This window comes from Rhinolophus hipposideros (genome assembly GCF_964194185.1).
Source record: "Rhinolophus hipposideros genome assembly, chromosome: 17".
Lineage (NCBI taxonomy): Eukaryota > Metazoa > Chordata > Mammalia > Chiroptera > Rhinolophidae > Rhinolophus > Rhinolophus hipposideros.
In genome coordinates, this window is record NC_138063.1 from 15,586,716 (window position 1) to 15,599,602 (window position 12,887).

A 12,887-nucleotide genomic window follows, 5' to 3' on the forward strand; every position below is an offset into this window, starting at 1 on the left:
ATGATCCCTCACTGGGTGGCAAGGGGAGTGACTTGCATGGAGGAGAGGCTTTTGTTTTCTCCTGTCGACTCCGTTATAGAGAAGCAGGATGGAAAACCTTTCGATGATACGCCCTAAGGAGCAAAAAAGCTGCTTTATTGTATCATAACAAATGTATCCTGTGGACTTCTAGGGTGAGCACTGTTACATGGCAACTTGCTTATTCCAGTCCCAATAGCCTTTTGTTTGGTGTAGAGAAATCGTGGTGGTAAGCAACAGGTAGCAAAACACTGTGTCGGAGAAATGTATATTGTTTCAAAAATATATCAGGTTTAAAATATTATATTTATATATTACGTTTCTCTTGAGGATTTAACACTGATAGTGATATACATGGGGCTTTTTTAAAAACTGGGCTATTTTAGCTGAAAAATAAAAGCCGGCAGGTCCTTGATTATCAATTAAGTCATTTTCATTAAAAATAATAATGGTATAATAAGGAATTTATTATTACATTTCTACATAAAATTATCAGAAATAATCATGGTGACTTTTTCAGACTTTTGAAATAATATGGAAAATGAACCAATAGACAAACCAAAGCGGCCAAATGGACTTTTTTTAGTTCTCACTAAACATGGCAAAACTAATTTAAATCAAATTGGGGTACGGAAATCACACCCAGGCTTAAAATGTTCTTGCCAAATTGCAACCTCATACTACTTTTACTGGCAGAGAAAATAAAAGTTATAATGGAAAATCTGACAGAAATGAAAATGAGCGGAAAGAAAGTTTTTCTCAAGATAGTCCAACTTTAACGTGATAACCAATAGCTAATATTACCGAAGGGGCATCACTGCAAAGGACAAAAGAGAAAAAAATGTCATTTGCTTTGGACTCTTTTGCTGCTTTAAATAGGATGTTTGGTGATTGCAAACTTTTCTTTTCTTTTTTTTTTAAATCTTGCTGAGATCTTCTGCTTTTGAATGACATGATGATGGCAACAAAAATGATTGCTATTAAGGCAGAAGTTTTCCCCTTAAATGGAAATTCAGCATTGATTATCAGGAATTATTTGTCTTTTCTTTTTGGGATATAGCCTGTCTCAAGCAATGGTTTTGTTATTAATGTTTACTGAACTGTGTGTGTGTGTGTGTGTGTGTGTGTGTGTGTGCGCGCGCGCGCGCACGCGATGGAAAGTTGGGCCCTGTCTGAGACCAGTTAAGTTAGGTTCTTATGAGTTGGGCGTTAGCATTTCTTACAACTCCCCAGCCGATTCTAATGTGCAACTAGGTTTTGTGGTTTCCTAGAATGTTCTATAGGAATATACTCCAAAGCTCTGTGTTCAAAATCTGATGTGGCCACTGACCTTGAAAAGGCTTTTAAATTACTTGCCTTTATTTGATTCTTTAAGACATGGAAATATATTGCATATGTACTTCATTTAACAAGCAGTGAAACTGAATGATGTACTGAAACTCAGTAGGATGCCTTGAAATCTTTATACAAGATTCCACAGCTGAATGTCCGTCTATATCTTATTTTCTCTAGTGAAGTCCAAGGTTTTAACTTCATCCACATTCTTTTTCTTCCTCAGCAAATAATCAAATAGGACTGTGCTGATAAAGTTTATTTGATGTTTAGATCTGAAAGCCAATGGGATTTAAGAATTAGGCATAATCTCAAATATCTTTGCTAAATTTCAGTAACTTTGAAGCTATAGAGGAAATGGATCTTCTCTATATGTAATTTAGTTTCCTCATAAACCTAGTCATTTTCGATTCATTGAAATTAAATGTAGGGTTGGTTCTGAAACAAATCACATATTTAAGAATTAATTTTTTCTTTTAATTATTTTTATTTTTGATACAAAAAGAATTACAAATTACACACTTTCAAAACTCTTGGCCTCTTTAAGGTTTTCGTATTGTAAGTCGTCATAGAAAGGAAATAAGCAAAAAGGCATGAAATCCTTTTGCTCTTTTCATGAAAATGGCTATTTAGGTCTTGTCTCAACAGAAGCACATCTTGGTGTTTCATTTGACGTTAGGCTTCAGTGTTTCTTCACAGTGTGCAGTAGTTGTGTGCATTCTTCCTGGGACCCTCTCCCACCCATGACCTCATTGTGTGCCCCTGTGTACTTACTGCCTTAATGCTTCAGCTCATTGTGCTTTGCAGATTTGCCATTATTTCTGTTTGTCGAGTGCTGGTCTCTACCAGGATTCCGTAAAGTCCTGGAGGGCAGGGACCTTGTGGGCTTTCTCTTGCACTGTGTGGACTTTGTGCCCAGCCAGCCATGTGATGACCGGGATGACCTCATGTTTATTTCTCCAGCATTACTTTTAGGAATCGTTTCGCGAGTAAAGTCTGAAGAGCAATGTATGAGACTCACCTAGTGAGCGTGGCTTGCCTGCCTATGAAAACCAGAAAATCATACTCTCTCAAAGGCCTTTGGAAGCCCTTCCTTCTCACTTGCTGTGCAGACCCTGGAATGACCCAGAAGCCAGATCTTGGAGGGTCACTTGTCACTCACTTTCCAGGGGCTGAGGACTAGCCTGGTGGCCTCACTGTTCTAGGCCTGAATGTGCTGAAAGGAGACGATGAGACAAATATAGATTTTCTGTGTTTCTGGTGGGTATGTTATTGGAACCGAAGGTCAGGAGCCAGGCCTGTCCTTTTTGAATGTGCCATTGTAGGACAGAATAGTTAAAATCCCGAGTTTCAGACATCACAGGGCCTGAGTTTGCTGTGGGTATGCCATTGCGATTTGCCCTGAGCACAGTTTTTTGGGGAGCAGCACATTTGTTTTGGGGCATTTCTGTGGGTGTACCCCTCTCCCAACAGCTAGCCAGCACCCCCCAAAGGGGAGAACGGAGCTATTCTTTCATTGTATTGGTTAACAAATATTTATTGGCCCTTTAGTCGTGTGTTAGGTACTATGGAGGAAAACAAAGGGAGGCTCTTACACACCCTCTCTTCCATCCCCACCAGCGGCTTTGTGGCTGTTGAGGGGGAGAATCAAGCTCCATTTATATAAAAAAAATTTTTTTAACCTTATGGTATAGATTTTCAAATACTCAGGAAAGTTGAAAAAATAATAAAATGAAGGGCATTTACTCACCACTTGAACAGTGGTTAGTATTTGTTGTACTCGTTTTATGTGTTTATGTGTATATATTTATGTATTTTTCAGTGAACCATTTTTAAGTAGCATATCTAATAAGATTTTACCCCTAGATTTTTATCATGTATCTCTTAAAATTAAGAATACTTGCCTATTTAAGTAAAATATGATTATCACCCCTAACAAAATTAACAATAGTTTCCTAATTTAGTACCCAATCTGTATTCAAATTTTTTTAATTGTCCCATGAAAATGTCTTTAATAGCCTTGGCGTTGGGGGGGGGAGCAATGCATTTATGCATTTCTGTGTCTCTATAATTTCTTTTATACTAGAACAGTTTCTGTAATTTTTTAAAAAAATGATATTTCCCTTAAAGAGATTAGGTCAGTTGTTTTGAAAAAATATACCACCACCAACCCGCCTTCTAGAATTGTTGGATTATTTCTTTGTAGTACTATTTAATTTGTTCCTCTACCATTTATTTGTCTTGCCTACAAATTGAAAATTAGGTCTAAAGCCTTATTCTGATGAAAGTGGGCCTGAGTATTTCATAGATGATGCTATGTGCTTCATCCTGCATTCCCGCCAGAAGCATATAATGTTAAGTTACATGGCTTTGGTAATGCTAACTTTAATCACTTGGTGAAAGTGGTACTTTCCCGCCATCTCTCCACTGTAAATACACATTTCCTTTTTGCAATTAGCAAACAATCTTTGTATTGATACTTTAGCACTGGGCAGCTATCCCTGTTCCCAAACAATCTTTGACCCAGTGGTTTCAGCATGCATTAATGATGCTTGCCTAAGTCTGAGGTCTTTGAACTAATGATTTTTTAAAACTCCATCATTCCTTTTACATTTATAGCTGACATTATTCTGTAAAGACCTCTCTTTCAGTGTTCATTTCAGCTCTGTCAATTTAAGTGCTTCATACATATATAAGTATAATGTTAATCCTTGCATTAAATATGGTACCTTACCTGGAGGAAACTATTAAAGCCTTTTTCAAATCGTTTAAGGTATATTGATAAGAAAAATAGGTATGGCTCAGGCTAATGTTCAGAAAAGCTTTAATGTAGGAGGGAGGAGGTAATTATGTGTATGTTTCCTTGCAAGCTAAACTCTAGTATTTTATTTTATTTTTTGGCTGAAATTCGGAGCTTCATGACAATCTCTATACCCCTAGCAGTCAGATTTATTTTGCCACAAGCACTGGAGTTTCTGTACATCCTCACTAGTCCTCTATAGTCTAGTAATTATTCTTAAAGCTGTCACAAGGTTGACCACAGTGGCTGACCCACTGCGCCTAGAGGGTGCTGTGATGCTCGTTGAGGTTGCTCTGTAAGGACCATTGCGAGAGCAGTTCCAGTGCCTTCCCCAGTCCTTTCACAACCCAGATGTGGCTAACGAGTGAATGTCAAAATGAGTGAGTTTCTGAAAGTTGGTTTGGGCTCAATCTAGAGGAAGCCTGGGGAGCTAATATTAGGTGCCAGTATACACTTCCAAGGTCATTATATAATTCTTACTTCATAATTAAGAAAATGATGCTCAGAGAAATAAAGCAAGCCAACACAAGGTCTTACCCCAAGTAAGTTTCAGAGCCAGGCTTTGAAGGCTAATGTCTGATTTTAAAGCCAGTGCTTTTCCAACTTGGGTTTCCTGCTGCCCAAGCCCATGAAGAGGTGTCTAGGCCCAGAGGTCTATGTTAGAGCCCATGTGGGAAACCACTGTTGGTAGATTCCAGGTCCACTACCCCTCCGGACCTAACACAGGGCCTGAACAGAGTGGCATAGCTCAGGTCTGCCCAGGAAGCACTCGCACTCTGAACGTGGGGAAGACAGTGGGCCACACTGCTCCTGAAAAGCCAGCCTTTTGAAAAAAACAAAAACTAAACCACATGTGTCGATAGGAATAAATATTCTGTAACATCCTCAGAATTAGCATATGCGATTTCATTAAAACCAATGAAGATTCCCTGTGAAAAGGCTGGGGTAGAATATGCCAATTCACATTTTATCATGAACGCTTTCTTAAAAATAAAACTTTCTTAAAAATGTGGGCCTTGCTTTTTGTGCAGTGTGGGCAGAATATGTTTTGCTAGTACATGAATTTGGGTTCATCGTAGATCAAATAATTCTTCTAAAAATACAACAACTACTTAGAATGAAATTCTGAACGTGTACCTTTAGCAGACTCTTTAAATGTGACCCAATAATTTTTCGATAATGGCATTTAACTCTTATATTGTGAAACATATGACATGGCAAGCGTGTGTTAGAAGCACAGGCAAGTTTTAGCCAACAGTTCAGGACAACTAGAGCATAAAAAATCATTAAAATTGCTTTCACATGATTTTTATGAGACACCAAAGAAACGGAGTTCTGGTATCCAAACTGAAATTTCACCAGAATCTTGGGATTAACTTCTCTTTTCTTGTGTCTTTTCAGCAATTAGGACTACAACTCATCTTTATATTTTGGATATGTAAAGAGCAAGGGGAAAACCAATCAATGCCTAAGTAATTGATTTAACCCTGAGGATTACCTAATAAAATTTAATGTTGAAACATATCTGCTTATCATATAGAAATCTGGATAGCCCTATAACTTCTTTCCTAAGAAAGACAACATACTCACAATTCAGCGTCAGGAAAACGTTTCAGTATGAAATGGCAGTGATATTCATTCCTTTGTCTACGATCATGCTTGAATTGATTCCATCATTAAGAAAATGTCTTCTGTAACTTAAAACTGAAATCCCAAGTTAAAGTATTGGGAGCACTGCAAGCTACCAACAAAAGCCTGTAATTGTTTTAGAAATAAATGCACTGGAAAGGAACAGGTAGTGAGTCTGCTGCTGTGCCCGGTGCCTGCTTAGAACCGAAGACCCCTATCCTGAGAGAAAGAGAGAGAGAGAGAGATCTGGATGTTTATGTGGATTTCTATACATGTGCTTTCCCTCACAGATAAACTAAACTGAGCTTCCTAAAGCACAGGCCTTTTATGTTCAGTATATTATTTATTATCTAACAGAAGTCATTTCTTGAGAGAAGAAATCCGGCAAGAATACATAGTGGCATGTGCTTTAGCATTTCTAATACACCAATGTTTTTTCATAGTATGGCACTTCTTTTTGTCAGATATCTTTGTATATTTAATAAAAGGATAAGTCAAACTTTGGTGGGTGACCTTTTTAGCCTGGCACTGCCCCAGATTTCATTGAATAGAATATATCATCACTGTTATATTCTTATCGTTTTTAATGAAATCTATATATCCATTGATTCGATTAATCTCTCCTTTCAAAAGACATTTTCCAGTGAAGTTTTTAAAAAATAACCAGGTATATCTTATTTTCAACCCACCTCAGAGCCACGTTTATGTGAATTTGGGACGACAATTCAGGGATAAAAAAGTAATTAAGGAAGAACTTCACCGAGGTTTTCAAGCAGTGACCATCCTCTAGAGCTCTAGATGTGGGGTTCCCTGTGTGTTGTGGTCTGACTGTGCACACACACAGAATAATTCAAGCTCATTTGCACAGTGATAATGATCAGCAGAGCCCTGAATCTTTTTAGTTTTATTGGTATTGTATACAGTAAGTTATTAAATTTCATCTCTGTAATACACCTGCAGTAAAGTAACAAAACATTGCTGCACTTAAGGAACGTGTGTGTGGTACCATGCCCTCCCCCATCATTTCAGCCCCCCCCCCAACAGCTGCTTACAGATTTCAAGATCCATTGTATATATTCCCTTGAGCCCACCTCTAATAATCGAGACACATCTGCCATTGCAGTATTATAGGCATATGTAGTTTTATTGAAAACTATACCTGTAAAAAAAATTAAATAACTCCTACCTCAATTAAATTGGCAAGCTACCTTTTGCAAAGATCATATTGCAGACCTCCTGAGACTCAGTGAGTTCATTTTATTCTTATATTACAAATCACTAAATATGTTATTTTTATTTAGCCAAGTAGCTAGCTTTTCTCATTCTTTGATGATAAGTCACTTTCATCTATCCTCACTTTTGTTTTCCTTTTCCCTTTATCTTTACATAATTGAAAAATAATAGCATGCACGCTTTGTGAAGGAAACATTGAGAGTCTGGCTACAATAAACACAGGCTAGGTCAAGTGAATGGAAAGGACTCTTTTGTGTAGCTTTAATTCTTAAGTGATTATTAAATACACATAAAGGTTACAACATCAGGATCAAAATTTTAAATCATCTGTGCTTTGATAGATTGTTACAAGTTTCTTTCAGAGCCATTTGATCGTAATGGCAGAATGGGAAATAATATGAAGAGGGAATGAATTAGTAGGTCATACAAGCATATGTATATTGGATTAAATCCCTTACCTTACCATTTACATTTTGTTGAATATTGGGTCAGTGATGAATGTCTATAATTTTTTATCCAAACAGGAATATAGTAAAACATTTTTGGAAATACAAATATTTCTGAGCATGACCTTGTTCTCACTTGAGGTATGTAGGGTGTTTACATAGCTATTCCTAATGAGTTACCACTGTTACATAGTGAGTTATCACTGTAAACCTCTGTTAACAGTGATTTAGCTAAGAAGAAAACTTTGTAAATTTGCTTCACGATGTCATAGAAGAATCCAAAGACAAGGTGCCCGCTATGTGAAAAGGAAGAAAACTATATACCCTTTTGGGAGAATGTGAAGACTCCACATTACATAGTTTCGTAGAAAGAAAGAATGTTGTGTGTTATTCAGAAGGACTATGTGTGAATGGGCTGAGGGAATGAGAGATGGATCTCTAACCCCAAAGCGAGCATAGAATCAGAAAACAGGTCCTCTGATGATAGTCAAAGAAAGGTAGATGGTTTCACAGGATGAAGTCACATATAAATAGTAAGTGATGGTTGATATAGACGATCAGGTAGTGTGTTGATCACCAGTCAGGAATACAAATAGTGGCATGTTTAAATGATGAATATTCTTTTTCGATGAGAATATTGATTAAAATCAGCTGTCATTTGGTTCCACTGGGGGTTACCTGGGCCTTTGAGTTCAGGCTCAGTCTGTCATCAGCTATGATATGTTCTGCCCCTCCCGTGAATCACAGGAACTCAATGTTCAATGGGGGTAAAAGCCTGGATCCTATATAGGGACCATTGCTTTCAACTAGGACCCAAACTCCCAAGATAATCAGTATTCAAGATCTTAGAAGGATTTCAACTTGGTGTCAATAGAAAAATACATTGTAAATTCCAAACAAACTTTACAAACAAAACTCATGCACAAGTTGGGACATACAACTTCATGTAGGCCGTACCACCCCTTTGAACCCCCATCCACTGAACTTTCTTCCCTTGGATGTGATTCTCTCCTGTGGAAATATCTATGACCAGTACTTTTGAATGGTGAGGTCTGTTTGTCACACTGAGCTCTGCAACCCTAGAACTGTCATAGATAGAGTGACTCGTACGACACAACATCAGTGGTAAAAGATTTGCTATGGACAGTGGTATGTGACAAAGAAGCATGTCAACAGCTGCTACTACTAGACATCGTCCCTTAAGGAGTCTTTCTGCATCTCCGCCATTTATCTGTCTCAACCAAAGAGAAGTCGCTAATAAGGACCTATTCTTCTCCTAGCTAGTCCCTTTTAGCTACCAAGTAAGATTTGCTTGAATTTGTTCTCAGAGGGTGAGTCCTCATGAGTGCCCTTTTCTCAGTAGAAAGAATATTTACTTTCGGGGTTTTGTATGTGGAGGGAAGGGATGATTCATCAATTTTTAGGAGAACTGGTTCTCTACCCTCTTTTGCTGATAACACAAATACCCTATCATTCTTGGACTCTAGACTGTCTCCATTTCATACTTCATTACAAAGCAGACTTTCATCTCATTATATCCTAGGTAACTATACCATCCTCTAAAATGTTATGTTGTGCCCTCAGAAGCTTACAGATGTCAAGACTGGAGGCTCCTTGGAGTGCCATTCAATATGTCTCTCTTAGTTACCTGGTATAAATAATTTTATCTGTGCTGTAGATATTTGTAGGTATTGCTTAGAGACAGAATGCAGACAAACTACATCAGCTCTGTAGAACCCCACCCATCAATCAGCACATTCTGGAACATTCAACAAGTATATATTCCACTACGCTTTTATTGGGGTGTTCAATAAATATTTATTATGAAATAGCACTCTATGCCCTACCTCCAGGATCATATCGTGATCTTGTTAGAGGGCTTGAGCTAATAGTAGAGCCACCTAATTTGAGACTCTAACATATAACTTTTCAAAGTCATATTCTTACATCTCTTAGATACATTTTTCAAGAGGCTAAAGTTTGGCAGTTACCAATTAGATAATTCATCTAAGGTATTGTGCTTTTGACCTTCACTGTTATTGATTGTACCTCCCCTCTGGATTAGTTCTTTCATCTGTGTCCATTGTCTTGGAGACTGACCTCAAGCTACCATCTGATACTATTCTGTCTTCATCACCCATAAGCCCTCAGTGTTCAGGTTTCATCAGTTCTCTACCAATAAATCTGCCCTGTCGCCCACACTCCCAGTGACTACCATTGCTGTCTCTGCCTCTACTTTCCTTCACCCCTTACCTTCTCCCTCCCAGCGGGCCACTGGAGTGACAGTCTCCACCAATCCCACCGGCGGTTAGGACCATGCTTAGTTCCCATCCCTCCATGTAGAGATAGCCTGGTCCCTGTCGTAGCCTCCAGCCTTGTCCTTCATACTCGCCGCTCAGGTCGGGTGTTCTAGCCAGACTGAGCGGTTTGGAGTTCCCTCAGGGGCTCTTTCATGGTTCTGTCTGTCTTTACAAAAGCCCTTCCCTTGACCTGGAGTATCTTCGTCCTGCCACCCCTTCTCCTCCCTTACATGCCTTTTACCAGATAATTCACACTCTTTGTCCAAGGTTCAGCTCATGTGTTGTTTCCTCTGGCGACCCGTGGTGTCATAACCAGGCCAGAACTAGATGGCTCTCTTCAGTGCACAGGTAGCCTGTGGGGCACATGTCCATCCTAACAACTGCCACTCTACAGCAACAGAACGCCAAGGACGAGGCCTGGCGTCTGTATTCCCTACGTCTAACAGGGCCCTCTCAGTAAGAGTTTGCTCCCGAGTCAGTGGATGGATTAGTAAATGAATAAATGAATCAAGGACAGTAACAATTCATGTAATTTGTGAACAAATAGCTTACATTTAAGCACTTTCATGCAAATTTCTTGTCTTAAATTAATCATGCCAGTGACTCTGGTGAGGTGGGAACTGTGTTTAATCCCCATTGTATTGATAAAAAAATAGAGACTCCGAATAATTTTGTCAGTATTAATGGTGAGTGGCAGAAGTGGGACTGGGGGTAGAGTTCGTTGGTTCCAGATTTATCATCGTCTCTATCACTTCCTTAACCCAGGAGAAAGTTGGTGAAGCTTTTTGTTATGGTAAGTAGCCTACAGAGTCTTCTCATTGATGGTTCCAGCTTTCTTCTCTCTGTTAACTTGGGCATTATGCAGCTTATTGGCCTCTTTCTTTGAATAAGAAGGACTGCATTTCTGATGAGGGTATGATGAACCCAGCAGGCTGTATACCAAGAGCATTGTCTTTAGAGAGCCAAAAGAAAATATCTTGAATGTTTCCCATAAGTAATTACAAACTGCCTACAACATGGTGCATATTTCCTATGTTATCGGTTACCTGTCATTGAAAGTAATTTTGTGTTGTTTTGGTTTGAAAGGACCATGGTGATGATGAAAGGGCCCCTGGTCACTGAGAATGACAAGGCCTTGAAGCTCAGGGTCAAGTGTAATACCAGCTGCATCTTGCCCCCAGATCTCGTCCTCCTTTACTCTCCCTGGCGCATCTTGTTTGGAGAAGGGGGAGTGGGAACAAGGAAGAAGTGGATGCATTGAATAGATCATGAATTGTTTCTTCATGTTTCCTCCACGTGATTCTTTTTCTAATAACCTTGAGGTAGGATATGAAAAAAATAATAATGATAATGGGTTTAGCTTTTGTTTATATTGAAATTCTTAAGGATAGAATGCAAGATAAGAAAGGACCTGAAGGGTACCTGGTACCCAGTGCCACTTTGTAGCAATGGGAAGCTAAGGCTCAGAGATGTTAAGAGACTTGTCACTGTCACACAGCGGATCGCACTCATGGACCCACACAAAACAGATAAGATTCCAATAGTGGGTAACATTGAAATTTGCCCTTGATGTCTTTGTAGCCTCTTAATTCCCAAGAACCCAGGGCCACCCTAGACCATGAAGTAATGGCCAGGAGCAGCTGGAAAGACATCCTGAAGAAATTTCTAAACGAGTGCCCATCCCTTTGTTCAGTTACCACTGAATCGCATTGTCACAGAGCCAGAGGGTGGCGTTTGCTTGTAAATACTGAGTTTTTGAAATGTCACTGTAACACTGAAAAAATGTTGTCTCAAAAGGTTGCCAAAGTGACAGAATCCCGACATTGTAAATACCAGCCAACACAAGTGCTCATAAATGACAGGAAGAAAATAGACTTGACAAACTCCATAATAATCACTGATAACACTGTTTACCCTCAGTGACCAGGAGCTGTGAACTTGGATAAAAAGCACATGCGTGCAGATATCATGAATGTGTCTGAGCTCTAGTCATCCCAGAATATTTTGATGGAAAAGCTCCCTAAATATGGAAAAGCTTTCCAATAACTAAGAAGCACGTGTGCACGATAGGGTGTCAGGCAGACCTAATGGCTGGAGAGAGCCTTAACTATCGTCAGCACCCCAGAGGACACATAAGGCCTCCATTGTTCTGGTCAGAACCAAACTGTGAGCCACGCCGAGCAGGACAGTCAGTTCTCTATGTTCGATCGACGTGATTCCTAGAAGGTCCATGTGGCACAGACAAGAGCCCACACACATGCCATGTTCTCAAGAGAAAGAACGTACAGAATGAACGTAGCGATTAAAACCTCGGGGCTACAAAGGCAGGATCCCAGGAGAACCTGGATGAGACCTTCACTTGAGAACAGAGAGGCAGTGAAGGCTCCCTCCGGTTCTAATACTTCTATAGCACTGGCTTTTGCTTAATAATAAATTATTCCTCTGGGGAAATGATTGCCTCCCTCCCTCTTCTGTCCTAGCATTAACATGGTGGCTGGGGATCAGGGGCTCTAAGAGATGTATAAGGGTGCAAAACAGGGCGCTTAGCCTCTGTGATACGGTTACTTTCATGCTTCAAGCAACTCATGTCCCAGTCTTCCCAGGAACACTCAGGGGACAATGGGGACTGAATGACAGAGGGCTGGACATTCTGAGTTTTTCAACTGGTGAAAGAGAGACCCCGCTTATGAAAGAAACAGAGGAGTGACAGCAGTCCCAGGAGCTGCTCCCATCATTGCCCTGAAGTGGTGCATAAGGAACAACGGGGGCTGCTTGGAAAGACCTCCTTGGTTTCAAATGTGTGCAAAGTACTTTTTCTTAACATATACCTGTGTTATTTGTCCCCCCACCCCCATCCCCAGTAAGCATGGCTTTCTTAACTAAAAATAAAAGGCTGCATTCAGTATTAGAAATACTCAGTGCTGATGAGATTTGGGGAAAACTACAAAATTACACATTGGAAACTGACATTGGACAAAGAAATGATGATGATTGTGCTTCTTGGATTTTTATTGCTATGAAAGTATTTGTAAGAAGGAAAAAGCTTTCAGTCAGAAGGTGCCCACTTTAATCTTAGCTGGAGCAGTGGTGAAGAGTTTGAAATGACCTGGGTGTCCAAGTCTGCAGATG

The 12,887-nt window shown here is 39.6% G+C and overlaps 1 protein-coding gene across 36 annotated transcripts in view; it reads left to right on the top strand.

The window, feature by feature from the left end:
• The window catches only part of TCF4 (transcription factor 4), a 341,674-nt gene that overhangs the window by 171,540 nt on the left and 157,247 nt on the right, over nt 1-12,887 (top strand). Inside the window, exon 1 of one of the 36 annotated variants that reach the window (XM_081078013.1) lies at nt 83-173. The exons of the other annotated variants lie outside the window; for them this stretch is intronic. The gene's annotated coding sequence lies outside the window, so the exon portion shown is untranslated. Of the gene's footprint in view, nt 1-82; nt 174-12,887 lie in introns of those variants that run through there. 36 annotated transcript variants of the gene reach the window in all.